Below are 26219 nucleotides of genomic sequence, written 5' to 3' on the forward strand. Positions count from 1 at the left end.
CCTGGGTGGCTCAGTCGGTTGGGCGGCCGACTTCAGCCAGGTCACGATCTCGCGGTCCGTGAGTTCACGATCTCGCGAGATCTCGAGTGATCTTGCGTGAGTTCCAGCCCGGCGTCGGGCTCTGGGCTGATGGCTCAGAGCCTGTTTCCGATTCTGTGTCTCCCTCTCTCTCTGCCCCTCCCCCGTTCATGCTCTGTCTCTCGCTGTCCCAAAAATAAATAAACATTAAAAAAAAAATTAAAAAAAAAAATCAGACGACCTTTGGCACAGGGCAGGTCTGGTGGGCGGCAGGCAGACACGGTCCGCCCTCCCGTGTCTCCAAGGCCCCCTACCTGCCCCCATCTTTCCCCTACCAGCTGGCATCACTTCCAGCTCCTCTGTGCTCCGGGCCCTGAGTTGGGGGAGGTGCTCGCACTGCCCGGGGCTGCCGGCTCTTTCGGAGGTCTGGTCCCCCGAGGGGCTGCGCGATGGTTAATCTTATGTGTCAGCCTGACGGGGTGCGTGCCGGGCGCCCAGACATCCGGTTAAACGTTACTCTGGGTGCGTCTGGATGAGACGAACATTCCGAGCAGCAGACAGGGTAAAGCAGGCGGCCCTCTCCGATGAGGGTGGGCCTCATCCAACCTACCGGAGGCCCGAGTAACACGGAAAGGCTGAGTAAGGAGGAATTCTTCCTGCCTGACCGCGAGCTGAGACATCGGGCTTACCCTGCCTTCAGACTCAGAGCGAAACATGGGCCCTTCTAGGGTCTCGTGCCTCTGCTGGCTCTTGGGCTGGAACTTACACCATCAGAGCTCCTGGGTCTCCAAATTCCCAACTTGTCAGCCTCCAGAATTGAACGCGCCGATTCCTTGCCACAAATCTCTTGCGTTTACGCACGCTTGTGTCTATGGACGTGCGTACATAATATACACGTTACGTACGTTAAATACGTGCATATGTATAAACGTTAACGTATCACATATATTAAAAACATACGTAAACACGTAATATAAACGTGTACGATACATGAACGAGCATATGTTAAAAGTTCCATCCTGTTGGCTCTGTTTCCCTGGAGAGCCCAGCGCAAGCTGGTCACAGGCAGCTCCGAGTCCTGCCTGCAGGGGACACTTGGTGGCAATGGAAGACGAATGCACAAAGAGCCCTCTGTTCCTCGTGGGACAGTGGTGGGCGGCAGTGGGGGACAGAGGGGCCCCCCTACTCTCCACATGGCCGGAGGACGCAGGCCTCCCAGGAACACGTCACTCCCACTGCCACATTTGCCCCGAGCACCGAGGTGACAAGGGCCATAAAACAGTGACGCCTCAGACCTGTACGTGGTGGCCCGAGAGCCGCAAAGCATCAGCTCGTCCATTCTCGTTTGGTTCCTTCTCGTTCTTCTTTGGTTCCTTCTGCGTTGGAGGAAACGGAGCTCTCTGGAACGCAGGGGCTCCCCCCGCCGGCTCTCACCTCCTAAAGCATAAGGTCTTAGCTCCAACCTGGGCCCTCCCTGCGTGGGGACCCTTTGCCCGCGTGCAGTGGACTGCCAGCCCCCTCGTCATGTGTGAATGACCGGGGGACTCACGCGAGCCTGGGCGCAGGGACGACTTCCACGCCATCTGGCAGTGGCCCGGGGAGCGAGACCTCACGCCGACGAGCAGAGGGCGAGCGTCACACTGGACGGCCCTTCAGGACATGCACGTGCTGAGCACAGAGACCCTCCTGCTGCTCCGGGGCCGACAGGCTCGTTTGGCTTCCACCCAGAAAGCTGGCTGCTATGGGGACCTCAGCAGCCGGGTCCGAAGGCTCCAAGATGGCCCGACCCACAGGGTGTCACCAAGCCTCCGTTGGCCATCAGTGTCACAGCTGTCTCCATCATCATCCCGAGTGCAAAGTGCAGCTCAGGTGGAGAACGAAGAGAACAGAGGTGCTTTCCGGACCCGCAGGAAGCGTGCAGACACGAACCGAAGACTTCACTTTAACCCCGAGAACCCCACGCCTTTCTCAGACCTAACCTCCACAGGGCGTGCCTGACTGATGCCCCTGCAGGCCTGGCCCCTGGGGCAGAACCAGGAAACACCCCAAGTTCAGAGAAGAGGGCCACGGCCCAAAGGACCAGCCCCAGCAGGTGTTTTTTTTTTTTTAACGTTTATTTATTTTTGAGACAGAGCATGAACGGGGGAGGGGCAGAGAGAGAGGGAGACACAGAACCGGAAGCAGGCTCCAGGCTCTGAGCCATCAGCCCAGAGCCTGACGCGGGGCTCGAACTCACGGACCACGAGATGGTGACCTGGCTGAAGTCGGCCGCTTAACCGACTGAGCCACCCAGGCGCCCCCCCAGCAGGTGTTTTTAAACACCTGCTGTATGAACACAAACCACTGTGTCGCTCCTCACGGAGAAAAGCCTGGAAGGCACGGGGCGCTCAGGTTACTCTCTGGAGGGGCACTGGCTCCAGAGCCAGGTGGCCTGCCCTCACACCCCGACCCTGGCCCCGTCCGGCTGTGTGCGTTGGCGGGGGGGAGGGGGCCCGCAAGCCTCAGCTTCCCCTTCCCCGCAAGGACCAACGAGAACACACAAATTACTGTTATTACCGATTGAGGCCCCAGCCTCTGTTCTCCCCTCACAGCGGCGGTTCAGGTGACTGTCCTCAAAACACAGACCCCAGAGCACACCTGCCAGACCGGGTCACCGAGTGCCCCAGCCCTGAGAGGGCGGGAGCTCACGTGGCTCACCTCGGGGGGGCCCCCCCGTTCCCCTCCCGCCTCACTCCCCAGGCCCAGCTGGGCTCAAGGCCCCCCCAAGACTCCCGCAACCCTGCACCCGGCCCCTCCCACTCAGAGCTCGGGCCTGACCCCTGGGCCGTCCCTGGGTACCCCGAACTCCAGCAGTAAGATGAGCCCCCGCCCCCCCCCCCCTCCACGGGAGATCCTCACTCACTGCGCTCTGCATTTAAACGAACAGATTATGCTGATTTCAGCTGCAGTGATTAATAACTACAAGTTAAAGGGAGATACCTCCCAGGGTGAGATCTTTGGGGGAAAGTTCTTGCCTGCAGCAAATGTTCTAATGTGACTTTAGACAAGAAACAGGTCTCCTGGATTTACTTATTTATTCGCGGGAGCAGATAAAAGCCTGAGCCACCGACAGCCCAAATGGAAAGACCTCCTTTCTTGGGCCTCGTGGACACTCACACGAAACTCTGGATGGTTCTCAGGGCGGAGGGTGTGGCCCAACCCTGCCCCGGCTGCTTTCTGCTGTGTGTGCCTGGGCAAGCAACCCTAACCTCTCCGGTCCTCAGCTTCCCATCCACGTGCCGGAGAGGAGGCGGCTGGCAAGCAAGGGGTCCTGAGGCCTTCCCGGTGGGGCTGCCCTGCACGTGGTGTGGATGACCCAGCCACCCGGAGTCTCAGCCTTGGACCCCACCCGGCCTGAACCGGCCTGGAGATGATGCGCTTGGCCGGAAGTCCCCCCACCTGGGCCACCTGTTCAGGGCAGCCGCCAGGCAGGGCTTTCCGACCTCTCAGTCCGGCGGCCCCGCCCAGCCTCGGGCACACACCCACGTGCAGGTGGCGGGCCACGCTCCTCCTCCCTCAAGGGACGCGTGGCCCTTGCACGGCACCCCCGGACGGCGCACCTCTCCCCAGCTCCCCCGTCCTCACTACGCCAAGCCACCTCCATCCGGGTCTCCGGCGCAGGCCCCCCTGCCCTTCCGGGGGTGGGAGAGGCAAGCAGGCGGCTCAGGTGCCACAGTTCCAGCCAGGACCTCCGCCCCCGTCCCCTCCCCCCTCAGCCCACAGGTCCTGCCTCTTCTGGCTCTTTCCACCCTCTCGGAGCCCTGCTGCTGCTGTCAGCTAATCTGGCTCCTTCCCCTCCAGACAAGAGCCCCAGTGGCCCTGCCTGACCCGGGAGCCGGCGGGCAGGGTCTCAGTGAGGGGGTCCAGCACTTGCTCCTCCAGGGCCTCAGACCCGGCACGGCCGGCAGAGGGTGGCAGGGGACGCGCCCATCCCTGGAGCCTGGGGCACAAGCACCAGCCATTTATCCCCAGGAGCTCCGAGCCGACCACCAGGGCCTTTCCCCACCCTGATCACCCACCTGCCCCAGCCACCTGCGCCCTGCACACAGGAGGCGGCCGCCGGCCAGAAATCCTCTTTCCGGAGGCCTCACTTCCACACGTCTGTTCACCCACCCACCCCAAGGCAGGGATGAGTCTTCACCTGGAACTAAGCCACGCAGGGAGGGGGCGGGCAGGGGCGGGAGGATTCCAGAGACGGCCACGCGTTTCCCTCCTGCTGCCCCTTCAGCCTGGAAGGCCCTTTCCTCCCACTAGCCACGGCACAGACCCAACTCAACCCCACCCGGTCACCCAGGTCACCCCACGTCACCCAGATCCCCCCCACGCTGCCACCCACTGCCTCTTCCTTGCTGTGGTCAGGAGCTGCCAGGACAGGGGGGCAAGGGCCCAGTAGGCACGCCTCTGGAAAGATGATGTGCAAACAAGTCCAAGCCTCTGAGTCCGGCCTGGGCTCTCCCCTGGCGTTCCAGGCCCCGGGAGCACCCTCACCGGCTTTCCAGCACAGACAGAGACCGGGGGGTGGGGGGGGTGAGCCCGGAGCCCCGAGCACACCCCGCCCGGCCACGGTCAGCCCTCACGTGGCCGCAGAGAAAGCTCAGAAACCCGGTGGGTCGGGCGCCTGCGTGGCTCAGTCGGCAAACTGCCCAACTCAATTCATGATTTTTTGGTTTGTGAGATCTGTACTGATGGCACAGAGCCTGCTTGGGATTCTCTCTGTCCCTCCCTCTCTCTCTGCCCCTCCCTGGCTCTCTCTCTCTCGAAATGAACAACTAAGCTTAAAAAAAAAAAATTAAAACAACCAAAAAGAAACCCAGTGTTTCAGGCCCCTTCACGGAGAAGCCTGAACCTCGGGGCTCGCCTGCCCGTGGCCTCAGGCGGGCCCCACGCTCCGTTCCTGCTTCTCAGAGGCCGGCCTCTCGGGAAGCTCGGGGTCACACGGAAGGGCCGGCCTGGGCACTGGAGACATAGGGCAGTCAGGCCCAGCCACTGTCCTCACAAAGTCCCCAGGCATGGGGGGGGGGGGGCGGGAAAGGACAGGCCCAAGGCCATTCTGTCCCCGGGGCCCCAAGAGGAGGGCAGCAAGAAGCAGGTGACCATGCCAGCGTCCGTGTGAGCATCAAGGTGCCAGCACAGGAGCCCTGGTGCCCACCTACTGTGACCACAAGCAAAGTCGTAAAGGCCGAATGAAATGACAGGTGGCCACTGGGAACCAGTGAGTGGCAGCCATTGTCAGATTGGTGCCTGCGGAAGAGACGCCAGAATCCCCTTCTGTTTTATTTTTTTATTATTAAAAACAAATTTTTTGATATTTTTGAGAGAGAGAGAGAGAGAGAGAGACCGAGCACGAGCGGGGGAGGGGCAGAGAGCCCGACGCGGGGCTCGAACCCACGAACCGCGAGATCATGACCTGAGTCGAAGTCGGAGGCTTACCCAACTGAGCCACCCAGGCGCCCCCTTAATCCTAATTTTTTACAAATAATCTTTTCATTTTAGGATAGTTTCAGACATACAGAAAAGTGGCCCAGATGGTACCGGGTCCCACACACCCATGCCTGGCTTTCCCTGCCGTCATCGCCTCCCCTGGGGTCTGACACATTCGTCTCAACTACGGACCCAGGATCTGTATGCTCCTTGTTAACTGACGTCCACACTCCATCCCGAGCTCCAGTGTTTCCACCTCACGTCCTCTTCCCGGGACCCCACCCAGGACCCCACGTGACACAGCCATCACGCCTCCTTGGGCCCCTCCCGCACCGTGACAGTTTTTCAGACTTTCCCCGTTTTTGACGACCTTGACAGATTCGAGGCAAGTTCGTCCGGCATTCTGCAGAACGAACCTCAACCGGGATTCGTCTGACGTCTTGCTCGGGGTTGAACTGGGGTCCCGGGTTTGGGAGGAAGCACACAGAAGGGCCCTCCTCGTCCCGCCCCATCAGGGCACCTGCTTGTCAGCCTGACTGATGACCGAGGTGCCGGCCTCAGTCACCCCCACCCCCACCCCGTCCACGCTGCCCTGGAGGGGGCGGCACTGCACGGCCCACGCGGAAGGAGGCGGTTCTGCCCCAGCTCCTCGGGGGCCAAGTATCTGCGTCCCGCATTTGGAATCTTCTGTGTGGGAGCCTTGTTTCTTCTCCCCTGCCTATTCAATCCCTTATTTATAAAGCACGAAGTCACGTTACCCTTGGGATTATAACCCCACACTATGTTTTGCTCTTCAAACTGTCCCAGCCGTGGCCAGGGGGTGCTCTGAGTCGGCTCCTGTGTCCCTCTGACATATTCCCATCATTGTGATTTTTCTTTGTTTCCAGCACTGCAAGATGCTGTGCTCCTGGACACCCTTTATCTGTTGCATCGAAGGACGTGGCCAGAGTCACCCCTGGCTTCGCGGAGCTAAGTGAGACGGCGTCGGAGCGACGGGGTCTCTGTGCGGTGCCAAGGCCCCCCTCACGTCAGTCAGCAGGAGACCCCCCCCCAAACAAAGGGTGTTTCCATCACAAATGACACCCCGTAGCCGGCAGTACGTGAGCTGTGGAGGGGCCGGGATTCAACAGAAGAACGGAGCTGCTTGAGGATAACCGATTAGGGGCGAGAGGCTGCTCGCGCTTGGTTAGAATAAAGTCTAGTGTTTGTGCAGGATTTCCATCATCTCACGTGGTCCTTGCCACAGTCCCACAGGAGCCTTTACCGTCCCCATTTCGCAGATGAGGAAATAGAGGCACGGAGAGGTTGAGTAACTGGCCCAAGGACACCCAGCTGCTAAGCGTTGGCACGGAGATCGAAACCCCGTCTCATCGTCTGCCTGCTCTGGAAAGCCTTCAGGGTCACTGCTCCCTTGTCCTCAGGTCCTCTGGTAGCACCCTCGTCTCCTGAAACCACAGGAGGTGAGCTCTGGAAAGGCCCAGAGATCACAGCCCCATCCCAGTGTCTGATATGTGGGGACACCAGAGCCCAGAGAGGCCACAGAGCCCGCTCATCAGACAGCCGGAGGGCATCCCTGCCTCCCAGCCCCTGGGCACCGGGACTCTGCGGTGTCTCCCCAGCCCTTCTCGTGGGGCTGGCCACGCGATCTGCTCTGCGGAGAAGGCCGAGGGAATCCTTCCCTGAACACTGTTCTTTCGGGACGGACTCCAGCAAAGGTCCATCCTGCAGAGCCACAGGGCAGGTGCTGATCAACCGGAGCCGAAACGCCAAAGGCGGCACCTGAGCCCCGGGAGGGCGGGACCCGGCAGGGCCAGATGCACCTCGCTCGCTCGCTCGCTCGCTCGTGCATCAGAGGGCATGAGCAGTGCCGCCACACCCCTGCCGGCAGGTCTGCTGCTGCACAGCCCCCAGGCACCCCCCCCCCCCCCCCGTGCCTGCTCCTGAGGCCAGGTCAGTGCATCACCAAGGCTGCTGTGACCCCGGCCACCCCCGCAGGCTTCCCTCTCTGCCGGGGGCAGGGCGGGCCGCCTCTCCCCGCACAGACAACGGCCCACACACCGCTGTCGCCGGCTCCAGCAGCAGCTCCCAGGCTCCATTCTCGAACCCTCCCTAGAGCCCTGACCTCAGGGAGCAAAGGTGGGGCAGGGCACCTGTGTGACCAGAGCTCCCTTGGCCACTCTGAGGCGACCCATCCTCAGACCAGCTCTGAGGAATGAGGACCTCGGCGCATGTCCACATACCTCATTCTGGAACTTGAGGCTTCGGCATCCGGGTCCTGAATCCCCTTCAGTCCCCCCCTCCGAGGCTTCCCCTCCCTGTCCCCAGGGGACTGGACACAGAGGTGTCTGTAATACACTTCTGGGCATTTCTTCCTTCCCAGCTGGACAGAGCAAGTCGCCATCAGTGACACCCCCCCGCCCCCCCACTACAAAGCCTGTCCGATGGGGATGCCTCTGATGTCCTCACCTGCACCTCTCACCTGGCGGGATCGCTCTGTCTTCCCTTGGATTTTCCGCCACTTGCCAGGTGACGAAAGAAGGCACTCGTGCCCGGTAAGAATCACCACTCTGCAGGATTTCAGGCCCTTTCACGAGCCAGTCAGGGCCGGCGGTCGAGATGTACCCGGCACCCGGTATAGACGCGTGACTAACACCCCAGAGTCAGGAAGACGGGGAGAAGGGGCTTTACGTTTCCACTTGGGCGTGGCTGACCTTGGTGGAAATGGAGCCAATGATGTGTGTGTCCCCCCCTTGTGTCCCCAGGTCCCAGCAGACATCTGGAGGCCTCAACACAGCTCTGATCGACTCGGGGATGTGCGGTGCCTTCAGGCAGCCAGGACGGGGCCTGGCCCTTGGCACTGGTCTTGGCACTGGTCCACCCCCTGCAGAACGTGACTGAAGCCTGTGCTGATCCTTCCCCTGTGGGGTTGGGGGCGTCTCCCCACTGGGCAGGGAGCTCCCTGAGGGCATCTTACAGATCTCGCCCCCCACCTGGCTCAGTGCAGAGTCACGCATGCAACAGGTGTCCCCAGCTTCCAACAAACGAGTAAGAACAAGCTAGCTGCTCGGGGGAGGCGACGCAGCTCTGAACTGGGTCCCTGGACTGGGGTGGGAGGGGGCAGTCACGTGGGCTCACAGTGGGGCCACCCGCACCGTCAGCACTGAAGGCTTTAAAGCGAGCAAGGACTACAGATCCACCATCCAGCAGCTCCCCTAATGGATGACACGGCTGGGTCTTGGGGGAGCCCTCACAGCAGAAAGCATTAATGAGAGATAAAGGCTCGGCTTTGAAATTCAAATTCTTTCGCGTTCCTCATCCACCTCTTCTGAGTTGACTATGGTTCGACCGGTTTTTCCAGAGCTAATCGCTTTGATGTTGTTAATGAAAATATGAAAGGTGATTAAGGGGGACTCTTTTTCTTTCTTTTTTAACTTTGGGAGAACGTACAACGCGTTCTGGATTTGGGCATTCTGGCCGATTGTGCATTTTCATCATTTTAAGGGGGAGGGGAGCCAGAGTAGCCTGGAACCTCGTCTTGGCTGAGACGGCTCCCCGACTGGACCGAGTGCCCGGAGGCTGGCGATGGCCCTCTTGGCACGCGCCTTTGGGTCCGGATTCCTCTGCCAGGGTCAGCTCAGGGGTGCTCCGGGCAGAGCCAGGCACAGCGCCAGCCTCACAAACCCTCAGTCGGTCAACAAACGCCGAAGGAGCGTTTCTGCCTGCCTGGGCCGAATGCAGCTGACCTGGCCCTGGGACCAAGACGATTGCGGCCCTTGCCGCCCCCCCCCCCCCCCCCCCCCCCCCGGCAAAGAAGTGTGCGCCGGGGCTGTGTGTGTCTGCCCCAAATGGGGATTTCCTCTTTGCTGCCAGACGCAGCCCTGGCACAACCCTGGTACCCTGTAAGCCCAGAGAGCGAGCAGAAGGCTGCCTGGAGATGGGGAGCTACAGACAATCACAGCTGACTGAGAACAGAGCTGCCGGCCAGGAACTGGCAAAACACTCGTAACGGTGGCTTCAAAGACCTTCTGGAGGCTGAATGCGAACAAGCTGGAGAGTTAAAATCTCCTGACGGCTCAGTCGAAGGGGCCCCTCATACTCTGGTGGGTTTCCCTCCAGGAACCCCATCAGGTTCTCCTAGTAAATCCTGGAGGAAAATCCTCTCGTGCTTGACCGAGAGGAGGGGAAAAGTAACCATTTTGAAATACGATGAACACATATTGATCACCTACTGATTTCCCAGCTTTGGCAAGGTATGATGGGAGGGGACTATGTGGCCCCTGCTCCCTCCCAGAGCTGTGCAGCTGGTTGAGGAAGACCCAGCCCAGCACTGTGAAGTCAGGGAAGCCTTCCCGGAGGAGGAGGAAGTACCAAGTCAGTTCTTAAAGGATTTGCAGGAATGAGCCAGGAGACAAGGCAGGAAGAGACAACACAGAATTAGCAGAAACAATACTAAATGCACACGTTTTGGACACTGATGAGCCATCCAAGTGTGGAACGTGGGGCCTGGGGTTGTGTCCCTGGACCCCTGGGCTAGGCTAAACTCTCCTCCTGGCTCAGAAGCACTGTGAACTTTGGGCTGCAGCCATAGCGGTTATGACAACAGACAGGAGTGGAACATCAGTTCTGTTCTTGGCCCTGGAGGGCCGGTGTGTGAAGTCATAATCGGCCTCATTAGGGACATGACGGTCTGTACAAACATGCCCTGATGTGGCACACGCTTGCATTTTCACGTACACAACCCACACACTCGAGCGTGCTGGTGCAACACAGCACCGAGTCCTGCCTCTGTGCAACGTACATCGAGTTTTCACACCAGACAGATGCGCCCTGCCGACGGTGGGTCACTTCTGGGACCCTGCCACCACCTCGCGGGCCCTTACAGACACGGCCCGACGCTGTATAGCTAACGTCGGATCAAGCCAGAAATCAGAGGAGAAAGAAAGATAGGTCTTCAAACAGCAGGTATCCCTCCACCACGCTGGGCTTACAGTTCAAATCAGACCTGCCGAGTGTGAATGTGATTTAGATTTAATGAGATCAGGGTGATACACGGAGATACAGATGCCAACCAATTCGTTCCAACTAATGGTGTAACGTTCTTGCTGTTGCTGAAAGTTTAGGTCATATGATACCACTCAGTGCCCCAATCGCTGAACAAGTAAATCAAAAAGAAATGTGGGGGCGCCTGGGTGGCTCAGTCGGTTGAGCGTCCGACTTCGGCTCAGGTCACGATCTCACGGTTCGTGGGTTCGAGCCCCGTGTCGGGCTCTGTGCTGATGGCTCGGAGCCCGGAGCCTGCTTCGGATTCTGTGTCTGCCTCTCTCTCTGCCCTTCCCCTGTTCACGCTCTGTCTCTCTCTGTCTCAAAAATAAATAAACGTTAAAAAATTAAAAAAAAATCATTCCAGGGGCGCCTGGGTGGCTCAGTCGGTTGAGCATCCGACTTCGGCTCAGGTCACGATCTCGCGGTTCGTGGGTTCAAGCCCCGCGTCGGGCTCTGTGCTGACAGCTCAGAGCCTGGAGCCTGCTTCGGATTCTGTGTCTCCTCCTCTCTCTGCTCCTCCCCTGCTCATGCTCTGTCTCTCTCTCTCAATAATAAATAAACGTTAAAAAAAAAAAAAAAAGAAATGTGGATTAACAAATGAGCGTTGTTGTGGCTGGAAACAAATGGCCTAGAATTTAAAGCCGAATCCTGAGATCTTCCTTCAGACTTTGCCTCTTCTCCAGCACGAAGCCACCTGGCCAACTCTCCTGGCCAATCCCTCCTCACTTGCTCCCCCCTCCCCTGCTGCATCCCCACACTCAGCTGAGGGCCTTGCTTCTCATTTCACTCAGAAAACACAGCAAAGAACTTTCCAGAAGCCACCGCCACCACCATCTCACTACCCTCCCCACGTGCACCAAGCCACCTTCTCTGCAGAGACTGAGGGCCAAGCAAGGGTCCAAGCTCTTGATGGAGACCCCTCTGCTGGCTCCACCTGCCTCACCACTGAGGCAAGCAAGCCCAAGGCAACGCCTGCACCTGCCTGGCCTCGCTCCTCCTCTGGTCACCTGGAGGCTGGCCCTGGGCGGGAAGTGCAGGTGGCGGATGGGCAGGTGCCCAGAGCCACAGTGACGCTCCTGCCCACCCCGGGAGCCCCAGCCAGCCAGCCTGGCAAGTGTGTGCAGAGCCTGGTTACACGAGTCACCACTCACAGTGTTCCTCACAAGTCACACGGTTCCAACAAGGACTGACTGATCTGGCATCTTCTGCCCTGCCCTGCCCTGCCCTGCCCTGCCCATCCCATTCAGCCCCATCAGCCCCTGGATGACCGTTTCTGGAGCACAGAGCCCATGCTGGGTGCCATGGCGGTAGCTTTCCTCACTCCGTGTTCCCCGAGGAGGGGAGCCCCTCCAGGATCCTAAGAGACTTGCCCAAAGCCACACCGCTACCAAGTGCGGGAAGCCCAATTCCAGCCGTGCCCAACGGGGTGGCGACCAAAGACGCGGACGCTGTCCGTGGTGCTGAATCAACGCGGGCCCAGCTCTCCAACCACCCGGGGCACCAGGGGTTCCATCCCGTCTTGTCCAGGAGAGGGCGCTAAGCGGTTTTGCTGCATTATCCAGGTTAAAAACAAAACTTTTAAAGGTGGCCTTTAAGCTACCTTAGATTGGGCGGAAAGCAGATTTATGATTTAGGTTTCACAATGTACACATCTAGTATCATGCAGTTTTCACCATTCTGTCTCGTTTCCAAAAGTTACACAACTTTTCCTCTGGGAAGCTGGAAATGCCCTATCCCTGGAGGCTTCATGGCCAAAGACAGCCCTAACCGCCCCCACCCCGTCTGCCTGCTCTAAAGCACATCATCTCACTGTGCATTTGAGGCAGGACACTTCACGCCTGCAGGTTCACCTTTTGAACGTATATGTATTTTATTAAGTACTAAAGACATACCAAAGACGGTAAGATACGTGCATCGTTTAAAGAATAACAATACCGAGCGCCTGGGTGGCTCAGTTGGTTGAACATCCAGCTTTGGCTCAGGTCATGACCTCACGGTTCATGAGTTCGAGCCCCTCGTCGGGCTCTGTGCTGACAGCTCGGAGCCTGGAGCCTGCTTCGGATTCTGTGTCTCCCTCTCTCCCTGCCCCTCCCCCACTGGCGCTCTGTCTGTCTCTCAGAAATAAAGAAATGTAATTAAAAAAATTAAAGACTAACTATACTGTGTGTGTGCCCAGTGCCCAGGTTACAGAAGGAAAATCAACACTAGCTTTGAAATACCCCTACGTGCCCTCCCCACTCCCTCCCACGTACAGGTAACTATGATTTTGCATTCATCACTCCCTGAATTTTCTTCGTAGTTTACCAAATCTACATATCCAAAAATACAGTTTTGCTTTGCCTATCTCTGAACTTTATATAAATGGAATCATACCAAAGTACCGTGCAACCTCCACTCTGGGCTCAACGACACATTCCTAAGGTTCGCTGCTGTTGCTTGTGGCCCGGCTCTCCCCTCCCCACTGCCACACGGCGCATGCGTGTACTTGGTGACCCATTCACAGTCAGCACACATCTGATGGTCTTGTTTGGGCTGCTAGGAACGTGCAGATCTCTAGCACACCTGTGTCAGACTTTTTCTAAGGCACGCACCCAAAAGTAGGACTTCTGGCCACAGGATAAGTGTGTCTTCAGCTTTACTGGATGACTCGAAATTGTTTTCCAAGTTCCCCAATTTCTGGCCCTCGAGCACTGCATAGTTTGGGCTGGTCTGTGTGTGCTCACCAGCCCCCAGCACCATCAGACTGGTGTCACAAGGAGGAGGCAGAAGCTCAACGTGGTTTTCGTGGGTATTTCCCGGACACGGGTAAGGCTGAGCATCTTTTCACAAGTTGACTGACTCTTCGCTTCTAGGAAGGTCTGTCCAACACTCCCTGCTCCCGCCCCGCCGACACCTCTGGGTTCCGGCCTCAGTAGAAAGGCTCTGGACCAAACGCATGTCCTTCAGACGACCGGACAGGCTGATGCTCTGTGTGGAGTCTGCCTGGAGCTGCAGAGGACAGCAGCCCCGCCCACCCCCAGGGTCCTCACCCCCCAGGTGAGCCCACTTTCCAGGTTCACAGTTAAATGCGTTCTTGCTGCCCCCACCCCTGATAATAACAGCCCCTAAGCTGCAATCACACTTCGGGTTCAGAAAGCATCCCCTCGAGCTGTAGCCCTTCCCAGGTCCCCCGGAAACCCCACCACGCAGCCTTAGGGGCAGTTCCGGGCTGACTCTCGGGGGCTCTAGCCCCCGTGGGCACGCCATGCCTGTCTCACTCTGCTGCACCTGCAGTGAGTGCCCGGTCCAGGTCTGGCACAGATCTGGAACCCAGAGGATCCTCCCGATGGTGGGGGCTGTGGAGGATGGGAAGAAGTTACCGTCTGGGGGCTCCAAGCAGGCCTGGCAGATGCCACGGCTGAGGCCAAGACCGCCTTGAGGCCAGGGAAAGGGCAGCCACGCTGGAGAGGCAGAGGCGGCTGTGGTCTGTAACGCGCACAAGGGCCCCGGGTGGCAACAGAGGCAGGTGGGGCTGCCTCCTCCCAGCATAAACGTGGCTCGTGCTCCCCCTTCCTACAGCCCCCGGAGGGCAGCCAAGGCAGAAAGCAAATGTGGTCTCACTTGCACTCTTTCGCCTCTTCCTTACTCTTGTCCAAAGATTGCACCTCCAGCACCTGGGGCCTCAGTGGAGGCGGGGGGAGGGCTCTTCCCTCCTCCCCCCTGTGCTCCCTCAACCCCAGAGGCAGACTCAGCATCCATGCTCATCTCTAATACTGGCTCTGTGTTCTCAGAAACTTTATCTCCTTAAAGCCTCTGAGATATGCTCAGTGTAGAGTGTTTGGGCTTCCCAAATACACCTCTTAGCACTCTGCTGCCTTTTTAAAGACCGGAGGTGACATTCACATAACGTGAAAGTAACTATTTTCAGTGTTTTCTCGTTTGTTTTTACTTATTTATTTTTGAGGGAGCGCAAGCAGGGGAGGGGCAGAGGCAAGGAGACAGAGGATCCGAAGCGGGCTCGGCAATGACAGCAGCGAGCCCGACGCGGGGCTCGAACTCAAAACCGTGAGATCATGACCTGAGCTGAGGTCGGATACTCAACTGACTGAGCCGCCCAGGCGCCCCAAGATAACTATTTTAAAGAGGACAACTCGGTGGCATTCGACTGACTCACAGAGTCAGGCAACCCCCATGTCCACCCAGCTCTAAAACATTCCCTTCCCCCCACAAGAAGCACTTGGCTTGTTCCTGCAAGGTTGTTTCCAAGTCTGGGGTCTGGGGCCTCCGTGGGGAGACTGGGAACTCCTTCCTGGAGGGCAGGCGGGGCCTCGGGCCATTTCCGCCCCACCCTTATCCTTGCTCAAAGTCACTGACAACCGGGGCACCTGGGTGGCTCATTCGGTTAAGTGTCTGACTTCGGCTCAGGTCACGATCTCACAGTTCACGAGTTCGAGCCCTACATTGGGCTCTGTGCTGACAGCTCAGAGCCCGCTTGGGATTCTCTCTCTCTCCCTCCCTGCATGTGCATGCATGCTCTCTCTCCCCAAAATAAACATTTAAACAAAACAAAACAAAGTCACCGACACGTGCAGTAACTTCTAAACACGAGGCACATGGTCTCCAGGGTCTCCTAAGTGTAAACCCAGCATCTTCCAGTGCCACCACCTTCCACCACAGCAGCATCAGCGAATGTAACCAAGGGCATCGCCCTGCAGCCTAGGCCGGGGGGGCCTCAGGGAGAGAACCCACAAGGAAACCCAAGCGAATGGGGTACGGAGGGCTGGGCCGTGATAAAGACGTGGAGACAGATGAGTCAGGTACGAAGGAATCCACTGCTGTGGCCATCCATGGTGCCAAACCAAAGCAGCCTGGAAGGTTCTGGTTCCCCAAAAGTCAGGCCCACTGCCCCCCAAACACCAAGAAGTCACTTTACACAAGTGGGTCCGGCACACGTGTCTCTGTGAAGTGACTAATTAGCTGTGACTCAGACACGCTGACGACACGGCTGGGGTCCTATGTCTCCAGGGAGCCGAACGAGTCCCTTCACAAGGGGAAAGTGCCCCCCCCCCCAATCTAACCCGGGACCAGGAAGCAACATCTGTCACCCTGCACTGCCACCCAGAGTCATCAGCACAACTAATTACCACTAATTGTAATATCGTTTCTGTCTTGCTGCTAATACATTTAGACTTGCTAATCAAATCAAACCGTCCCACCTTGCCGTGCGGCTTCGAAATAAACATTTCTGCAAAGCGAGAAATAAATCACTCCCGAGCTTTGTTCTCTTTTTTTCCTGCAGCCGTGTCTGTGGGGACGTGGGGTGGGGGTGGGGGGGTCCACATACTTGTCTCTGGGACCAAAGGCATGGGAGAAGTCTGACAAGGAACTGGCCTTTACTATCCAAAGCTTCCAAAGAGAGGGGGAGAGAAAGGGTTAAGAGACACTCGGGGACTGGGAGAGAAGGAGGGGGGGAGGTGAGCAGGAAACCCTCCTAACTGAGCCTGCACAATTTGCTAAGCACTGTTCCTGTGTCACCTCCACCCTCTCGGGGTCGCTGTCTCCCGTGGCCCCTGGCTGGCCTGGTGGGTCCTTTGCAGGACCCCCTCCGAGCTCCCTCCTTTTACTCACCAAGGAGGGCTGCCCTGATGTGTCCCCAGACCTGGCTAGGAGCTTGTAGAGGGCAGGGACCTTGTGCAGTTGCTCTGTTTTCCCAGCACCTCAGCCAAGGCCAGGCACACGGCAGGTGCGCAGGAAACGCCACCCCCACCCCAATAAACACGCGAACGGACCGTAAGAACTAGGTCACAGTGCTACTCTATCCCTATCTGCAGACGAGGAAACTGAGGTGTGAAGGGATACTAAGCAGTAGCTGTCCAGCATCTGTAGTCAGTAAAGGGCAGGACCTAAGGACCAGTCCTGGGTAGGTCTAAGCCTGCGCTGGTGCTCCTTCGGGAAGTGGGGCGGGGGAGGTGGCCCCTCATATAGCTACACAGGGACCAGTAATGAAATGCTAAGGGCCACAGGGCTCTGTGCTCAAGGACACACTGCCGTGATGCGCAGAATTCTGGAACGCAAGCTGACAAAAGGTTGACCACGAACGCAAGTTAGTATAAATGCACCTGTTACTACAGCAATGCTGCCCTCCTCACCTCTCCACGTCCACCCCATTGCCGAGAAAGGGGCTATGCCACCCCAGGGTGGGGGCAGGGGAACCACAGAGCGGTGGCCCTCGGCTGGCTCCTTCCGCCTTGGCAAAAGCCAACTCCCAGCGACCCCAACAGCCTGGCGAGGCCATCGGTGTGGTAGCGTGGAAAGGTGCACCCCTGGTTCGGCCAGGCCTGGCCTTGATCAAGTCACTTCCCCACCTTCAACATCCTCAGGTGCTTCGCCGGGAGGAGGGGAACTAGTCAGCTTCCGTGTTCATCTCGCGGCAGAAGTAAGTGAATGAATGGAACGGTACGACCCGAACAACAGAAGTGTGGGGTAACCTTTCCAGGGCAAGGGAAGGGACAGTGGGGAGGACAGAGGCTGAGACTAAGCACTGACCACAGCCTCACAACAGCACCTCCTCGCCATCACCCTCCACCAGCTGCCCGCGGGGCCGACACTGATAAACCCATTTCACAGATGTGGAACTGGAGGCATGGAAAGTCAGCCAACCCCACTGTAAGAGGATGCAGGGCTGCCAGCCAGGTCCGGATGACTCCAGACCCGGGGGAGGGGGGTACAGAGAGCTCAGCTCCTCCTCCTGCAAACCCCCCCACCCGCAGCCACTGGTTCTGCCAGAGCAGAGTATCCGCACGGCTCCCGTACGTAACTAAAAAATGATGAAGCGCATCCCACATCAAACGAGGCTGTCGATTTTAATTAATTTCAGATCTTGCGTGTTTCTGGCAATTATTTGTAACAAGGCTTACAGAGGGCATTTAAAATTAATTGTGATTTTTATCTAGAAATCAATGCTTATTTTTTAAGTAGCTCATTAGGGGTGAGGATGTATTACAGGAGCAGCAGGCCCTGTGTCAGGAAGGAGGCACCTGGGGCTAACGGGAGAAGCCAGCAGAGGAAGATGTCTAAACCGTGATGGCAAGATCAAAGCCAGCAGAATTATGAAATGGAGCTCCAATAGATAAAACAAAACCTGATCTGGATGGGGCAAAGGCAGAGTCACCCAGAATGGGGGAGGAGAGCTTCTCAGCCTCGGCCAGTGGCTCTCAGGGAGCCCAGCCGTCCAGGCAGCTCGCCGACACGGGCAGAGGCTACGGCAGCAGCACCAGGCGCCCTGCGTGGGGACCGGAGCACAGACTGTACGGAGGGCACCAAGAGAGGAGCCTGCGAGAACTGGGGCGTGTGACACGGGGCCCAGGCCTCTCCCCAGACATCACACCAAGGGGCAGGTAATGGAGGCTGGTGCCATGACCCTCACTTTCTGTGTTTGTCTTTTACACGCACGTTTACGGAAATAGGTTTTAAAATTCATCCCAAGAAAGAGGAAGGAAAGAAGAAATGTCCAAGTATCAGCGACACAAAACAGGAGTGCAAACAGTCTAACATCACAGACCATTCTCACCGATAGTCCTCCTTCCTCCGCTACCCCTTTGCGTGCAGAGGTCACGTGATTAAAACCGAGGCCAGTCCTCCGAGTTATAATAAAGCCACGAACGTCGACACAGGCTCTTACAGCTTATAAAGATACAGCTACGTTCCTTTAGCGAGCAGGGTAAGTAAGGTTTAGGAAGTTTCCATGCCTTACTCAAGGGGGCAAGGCGAGCACTCGGGGGACCTGGGGCTGGGCCCCCCTCGCACGCCCCGACCTCAACCCTTCTGTGAGGGTAGCAAGGCAGGACACACCCATCACCACCCTCGCTGCCACCATCACAACAGTCACCACCCTTGTCCTCTTCTTCATCGTCATCATCACCCCCATGATCACGGCTGTCCACACCCTTCCATTGTGTCAGGTGCCCAGGGAGAGGGTTATCCTCACTCAGAGGACTGGTTCTCACTCTTCAGGGGCTCCAGGATCTCACGGGGGGAGGGGGCACGTCGCACATACTTCTGGGCTCAGCGGGGAGCTGCTGCTTCTGCAACTACGGACCAAGCACCTGCTGGCAGATGGAGCTCCCAGGAGATTCAGGTGAAGACAGGTGGTCAAGGGGCCAGAACCTAGAGACCCTGCACAAAGGTCCAATTGGGGCCCGAGTCTCTGCAAAGCCCGAAAACACCGCAGTGGAGGGTAGAGAGTCACCTGGGAGTTAAAAAGACACGCGCTACGTGCAACAAGGAGCGATTACGTTAATGACATTTGTAGGGGTGGCATGATTGCTTATCTCGTTCTTTTTCATTTAAAGTTTTAATTTTGGGCCCGCCTGGGTGACTCGGTCGGTTAACCGTCCGACTTCAGCTTAGGTCACGACCTCGCGGTTCGTGGGTTCGAGCCCCGTGTCGGGCTCTGTGCCGACAGCTCGGAGCCCGGAGCCCGCTTCGGATGCTGTGTCTCCTTCTCTCTCTCTGCCCCTCCCCTGCTCGTGCTCTGTCTCTCTCAAAAATAGATAAAAACATTGAAAATAATAGTAACTTATAAAATAATAAAGTTTTTATTTTCAAGGGGTACCTGGCTGGCTCAGGTGGGGGAACGCGACCTGACTCTTGATCTCAGGGTTGTGGGTTCGAGCCCCACACTGGGGGTAGAGATTACTTAAATAAGTAAATAAATCTTTTAAAAAGTCGTCATTTTCAAGAAAAATCACATAGTATTTTCTACGCCTGGGATTCCCCTCCAGAACCTCAGCGGCGACAAGAGGGGACAGCCGGCTTCCAAGGAGACCTACTAAGTGGCAGCAAATGTCACAAACATACCTGCAAACCAACAACAGACACCTGCCTGGAAAATGCTACCTGAGCCCCACAGTCTTTATCAATAATACTGGCAGAGTCTCGTGTTCTGTCATCTGTTATCAACCCTGTAGGGGTTCCCAGGGTGGTACGCAAGGGGCACAAGGGACTTTGTTGCTTGGGTGTTGGCTCTGGTCACTTTAGAACCTCTGGAGCTTTTTGCTTCCCCTCCACACACACACACACACACACACACACGAGCATTTTTTTTTTTTTTTTTTTTTTTTTTTAGTTTTAAACGTTTACTTATTTTTGAGAGACAGCACACGTAATTTGGGAGGGCAGAGAGCGAGCGGGGAGACAGAGGATCTGAAGCGGGCTCTAATGCGGGGCTCAAACTCACGAACTGTGAGATCACGACCTGAGCTGAACTCGGATGCTTAACTAACTGAGCCACCCAGGTGCCCCACGGGCATTCTGTCTTCAGGGACACAATAGAACAGCAAAGACATTTCTTTTTTTTTTTTTCTAATGTTTATTTATTTTTGAGAGAGACAGAGAGACAGAGCATGAACGGGGGAGGGGCAGAGAGAGAGGGAGACACAGAATCCGAAGCAGGCTCCGGGCTCTGAGCCGTCAGCACAGAGCCCGACGGGGGCTCGAACCCACGCACCGTGAGATCACGACCTCAGCCGAAGTCAGGTGCTCAATCGACCGAGCCACCCAGGTGCCCCACAAGCATTTCGTCTTCAGGGACACAATATAACAGCAAAGAAGACATTTCTATCACATTTACAGTTTTTAAGGCACATCCCCGCCCACTACCCACTAATTAAAACAGAACTCTTGTGCACGGATGGGTCAGACACAGACAACACCCCTCAGTCTTCCATTTTACTGAGGAGTCTGATCGGCCCCTAAGTAGCAAAGCCAAGCCCAGCCCGGCCGCACTAGCCCCTGCTACGCGTCTGTCTCCTCCAGTGTGTGGTGGGGATGAGACTTCCTCACGGGGATGTGCTGCGATCCCAGGTCAGGCAGCTCAGAAAACACTCACACCCGCGGCGGGAGTGGTCCCCAAACGGTAGCGGCTCTCACCATCGCTGACGGTGTTCTCGCCATCCCCTCTACGGTAACCGGCATCCTCACCATCAGCAGCAGCACCGCATCACCACCCTCATCACCCCCGGTGTCAGCATCGCCGTCACCTTCCTCCCCACCACCACCGTCACCGTGACCGTGGTCACTCCCCCCCCCCCCACCGCGATCCGATCCAAATGAATCCAGAGGTGCCTTGCTGGAGGGTGAGCAGATGACCTCGACCTTGGCAGATGAGCAGGATCTTGCTAAATTCAAAAGGGCGATCCCCAGGCGTTTATACTGTGTCTAAGAAATGGTCAACAGCTCTGTGTCGGGACACGAGGCTGAAGACGTGATCCGAGGTCACATAACAAAAGGCCCGTCATCAAAGAATTTCTGAATCTTCTTCAAGTCACTAGCACCCCCACGCGGTGTCCCCTGGAGCCCCAGGCATCCCCCACTCGCCAGCGGCCCTGCGGGGGGGGCACAGGGCAGGGTGCATGGGGGGCCGGGCCCCAGCCCTGCTTCGGGCAGAGCACTCCTCGCGGGACTCGCACCCAGAGCTCCGCTGTGGGCACTGGGGAGTGGGGGAGAAGAAGGCAGGGCTGAACCTCAGAATGACAACTGTGGTGACAGTGTGGAGGACCAGTGCAGGAGGCAAGTGAGGGCAGCGAGGAGGCTCCGGAACACTCTGAGTGAGAGCAGCTGAAGGCGAATGAGAGCAGCAAAGGCAGGGAAGCAGAGTGAACTAGGAGGAGGTGACCGGCAAGAGGATGGTGGGGAGCTGGGGTGCAGATGAGCCCCGGGGAGAGAAGGTCGCAGAGACTCGCCCCTCCTGAACCCTCACCGCACACCAGCCTCACCTCTCACTTCAGGCCCCACCACCCGTGTTGTCTCTGCCGCCCAGGGGCCTAAGCGGAGGCCCAAGGACGGCCAATACCTTGCGCAAGGTCACAAGACCTACACCGATGGCTGCCGTCTCCGGTCACTGTGCCCCGAGCTGCTACACCACTGTCCTTGGGGTGACGCAGAACTTTTGGGGGACAGTTTGTTCGTAATCCCACGAAGCAGCCCCCCAAGCGCTGCATCGTCGACCGGTCTGTGGATCAATAAGGTCTCCCCCAGTGGGTGGATGGATGGAGGGAGGAGAGATCAGGGATGGGGGGATCTGGGACCCGACACAGGAGGTCCCAGACCCAAACTAAAAACCAAATCCTCCCCATCAAATTCCTCTCTTCTTCCTCAGACAGCACATGCGTGGTGAATACTGAGCCAGGCCGTGTCAGGCACAGTGCACTTTGGCTCAGCCATCAGGGGACTCTGTGCACTTAGAGGGGACAGGGCAGGGACAGTGTCCACCAGCCAAGTGACCTGAAGACCAGGGCCACACTGAATCCTCCCACCCAGGTCTCCGGGAGCCACACAGCCCAGAAGGAAGTGAGAAATTGGGGTCAAGAGACCTGGGTGGGGATCTGAGCACCACCATCTAGGAGGTGGGTGACTTGGGAAAGCCAATGACCTCTTGGGGCCTCAGTCTGTTCACCTTTCAAACGGGGGTAAGAGTGCCTACTGGAGTCAAGCAGATGCCTCTGGAATCCGGCACTGCCCCTTGGCTGCTGTGGGCCTTAGGACGGTCACTTGTTTCCTCGTCTGAAAACTGGGGAGAATCACACGGTGACGCCTCCCAGAGAACCGACCACCCCCTCCTCAGAGCCACCACCGTCACCAGGTGGCTGTCTCAGAGCGTCTGTGACAACTGGGCCAGAAGCTGATGGAGCACGTGCTCTTGTCCTGTCTCTGTCTCCCTCCTGGAGGCCGAGTCTTGAGTCTTGTCTACATCAGCACGCTCACCTCTGCCACGTGGCAGGTGCCCAGTGAACTGGCAGGGATGGATGGATGGATGGATGGATGGATGGATGAGTATGTGGATGGATGGATGGATGGATGGATGAGTATGTGGATGGATGGATGGATGGATGGATGGATGGATGGATGGATAGATGGACGGGTGGACGGGTGGATGGATGGATGGATGGATGGATGGGCGGATGGATGGATGGACAGATGGATGGACGGACGGGTGGATGGATGGACGGACGGATGGATGGATGGACAGATGGATGGATGGATGGACGGACGGGCGGATGGATGGACGGACGGATGGATGGACAGACGGATGGATGGATGGATGGACAGACGGATGGGTGGATGGATGGATGGACGGATAGATGGACGGATGGACGGATGGACAGATGGATGGACGGACGGATGGATGGACGGATGGATGGACAGATGGACGGATGGACGGATGGATGGACAGATGGATGGATGGACGGATGGATGGACGGGCGGATGGATGGACGGGCGGATGGATGGATGGATGGATGGATGGATGGGGGGGGGTCAAAGGGCATCCAAGCGCCGACAGGGACGAGCAAGGCTACTGGGGATGACGGCAATGACAAACACTCCCAGCCACCCCTCCTCTGGGGTCCTGAGCCTCGGGCAGAGCGCTATGGTGGAAGTGAATACTTACTGAACGACAAATGCTTACTGGAGACCAGGTGGAAAAGTTAACTGAAGAAGAGGTTAACACGCTTGCAGCCTCCGAGGGAAAGGATTCCCTTACAAACGCAGGTAGCTGCGTCCCCTGGCGGCCAGGCCAGGCTGTCTAGTTCCCGCCCAGTGCAGGCAGGCCAGGTGAGGCACCCGGGAGGGGGAGGGGCGGGCCCAGCCCCGCCTTGTGCAGCCGCCACCCCCCTTCCCCACCACTGCCCTCCACCAGTAACTGCAGAGCCGCAGAGGACAGGGACGGGGACCCCGGGCATTGGGGTGCCAGGGACGCACTGCCTGAAGGACAGACAGGTCAAACCCGGCCCGACAGGTGAGCGGATCTGGGAGCTGGGAGAGCACACAGGTGCACAGGTGCACAGGCGCCGGGAGCAGGGCGGGGACAGTTTCCACAGGACAGAGGGCTCGTAGGGGCGGGACGTGGACACAGGTCTGTGGGCTCCAGAGGCCACTCTCTCCCACCCCCACCTCCCCCCCGCCGCCGCCACTTGTCCCAGGGGTGATGGGAAGTGGGTGTGCCAAGCGGCCACCTGAGCAGGTGCCTGGGTGGTGACCAGCCACACACTGTGGCAGGATGGCACCGCTCGGGGACCCTCCGCTGGCAAGTTGGCCACGTGGCCCGCCTTGGCCAACAGAATAGGAGCCAGAGTGCCTCGGGACACGGCCCGAGGTCCGAAGGCCCCAACGGGAAGGCGCTGAGCAAAAGCAGGCACCTGGGGGGCCTGACCAACACAGCCTCCTGGCATCCGAGCCTCCTCGCGGCACAGCCCCTTCCCGCCTCCTTTGGGAGGGGACGAGTCTGGATTCTGTTTATCTACCAATGAGCCACTGACACATTCTGGCCCTGCAGAATTTTCTAGCTCGGTGTACGGTAATGACAGGGGTCCAAATGAAAGGACCGGAGAGGCGGTCTCTGTGCCTTCAGGTGGCGGGGCGGGATAAGGGCCTCCCTGCCAAAGGAGAGCCGGTGGACCGACACCAGGAGGAGCCCCTCGGCGGGGGGAGGGGGCGCCTTGGGAGTGCCAGACCTGAGCGCCCCCCGCCAGCACGCGGGAGGAGAGACAGCCCCCCCCCCCCCCGCCCCCCGGCCTTTCCCACCAGCCACGTCATCCAGTCCTGCTCTGCTGCGGGCGGCACCCAAGCGAGGGCGATGACCGACCACGTCACCCCGCTCAACCCTCCGAAGACCCAGGAGCTGCTGTGGAAGGTATTTTGCACGCGAGGAGCGGAGGCTCCGAATCTGGAGGCGGGAGAGGGTTCCAGGGTTCAAAGCCTGCTCCTCTGTGCCGTTAGCCACTCCCGCTCCCGAGAGCTGCTTCTACGCTTCCTGTTCCCGTAAATAGGGATCGGGGCTCGGTTCCAAGGAGGAACGTGGCGCTATCGTGTGTGAAGCACCTGACACACAGTAGGCTCAAAATAAGAGGTGGGGATGGGGATGGGGAAGACCATCTCTCTGGACTCCGGCCCACTCACGTGGCCCCAGCAGCCCAGGCCCAGTCCCCTGAGCCCCCGGGTTTCCCCTCGTGTTTTTTCATTCCGCTCTTGCAATTCCCCTGTGAGTGGGGAGTGACGTCCCGTTCCCACGTTACAGATGCAGAAAAAGAGGTGGGAGCCCCTCGGAGGGGAGCCTCTAACTCCAGCCCGGGCAGGGTTGGAGGCCAACCTCCCTACGAGACAAATGGGAGGTTCTGCGCAGCCCAGCGGGTGCCCTTTCCTGCTTACCATCCACCGTGTTCTAGAGCATTCTGTCCCTGCTACCGAATGAGGACAACTCCGGGTGAAACCAGGGGCCGGCTGGTTTTCTAAACCGCAAATTCACGGCAAACCCTCCACGTGCGGTGGGCCACCAGCTAGACGAAACGACACCCCCAGGTTTTCTGGGGTGGCCCTGATTTCAAATGTCCACACCAACTGCCATGCTGGGGGAACTGGGCCACCCTGTTGCTCATGACGGAGCGTGGCTTCAGCAGCTTCTCTGTCGGCTCCCGACCGAAGGGGAAGGGTGGGGAGGCCAGCGCCGAGGGAGCCCAGGGCGTTCCTGGCGCTGGGTGAGCATCAAGGTTCACCGTCTACTCTGACCCCCCGACCCTGACCTCAGTTGGGCGTGGGAACCTTCCACTGGCCGGTGCACTGGGTTGAACAGTGTCTGCCCCAAATTCACATCCACCCAACCTCTCGGAACGTGACCTTGTGTGGAAATAGGATGCTTGCAGATGAGATTGTTTGAGGCCACACTGGATTAAGGCAGGTCCTAAGTCCAATGACCGGGGTCCTGATGGGAACAGGAGAGGACAGAGACACAGGAAAGACGGCCACGTGCCGGCAGAGACAGAGACTGAAGGGACTTGGCCACGAGCCCAGGAGAGCCCAGAGCCACCCGGAGCTGGGAGAGGTGGGTGGGACCCTCCTCAGGAGGGACCACCGCCCTGCCCACACCTTGACTTCAGGCTTCCAGCTCTAAACCGTGAGAGGGTAAATTTCTGCTGTCGTAAGCCACCGGTTTGTGGCCCTTTGTGACAACGGCCCCGGGACACTCACGCAGCAAGCAAGAAAGTTAAGCTCAGAGAAGGCAACTTGGCTGAGCACCCTGGGGGCCCCGTGTCCTAGCCCTCCGTCCTTCCGCCCCCGTCCTGCCCTCCCCCACCACGGCCACCTCATCTAGAACGCTCCCCGGCCCCACTCGCAGGCTGCTGATTACCGCGAACGATTTGCAAACGTCCTCACTTCCACCACATCCGAATCGGTGTCATGACAAGAAGTCCAGATAAAAATACCCAAAGTCAGGGAGCGCCCGGGAGCGAATCGGCACTTGGGACGGGAGGCACCCGGACTCGCGGGCAGCCCGGCCGCGGGAGGGCCGCCCCCCTCTCGGGCCGGGGCCGGGGTCCCCTCCGTGCCAGCTTGAGCCAGCGGTCAGGGCCCCCGCTCCCAACGCCGCATGCGCCCTTTCCAACCGCCGGAACAAAGCCGAAGCGATGCAAACAGAGCCCGGGGGAAAGCGGGCCTCGCGTCCTTCCCTCTGTCACCTCTGTCACCAAAGAGAGCCGGGGTGGGGGGCGCCGCCGGGGGAGGGGATAAATTACCGGGCGGCGCATCCAGCTGCACCAGGATGTAATAAAATGTGTTGCTAAGATACGAGTTCCAAAGAAGTTCATCAAAGGACACTTAGACCGAGCCACCAGACTCTTCTCCCTTCGAAGGCCAGTTATTTGGTTCCGTCCCTCATGTTTATAATT

General features: G+C 58.2%; 1 protein-coding gene across 1 annotated transcript in view; it reads right to left on the reverse strand.

Moving 5' to 3' along the window:
* PHF21B (PHD finger protein 21B) overlaps nucleotides 1-26219 on the reverse strand; it is an 89751-nt gene that overhangs the window by 48992 nt on the left and 14540 nt on the right. The gene's annotated exons all lie outside the window — the stretch shown is intronic.

This window comes from Prionailurus viverrinus, chromosome B4 (genome assembly GCF_022837055.1).
Source record: "Prionailurus viverrinus isolate Anna chromosome B4, UM_Priviv_1.0, whole genome shotgun sequence".
Taxonomy (NCBI): Eukaryota; Metazoa; Chordata; class Mammalia; order Carnivora; family Felidae; genus Prionailurus; species Prionailurus viverrinus.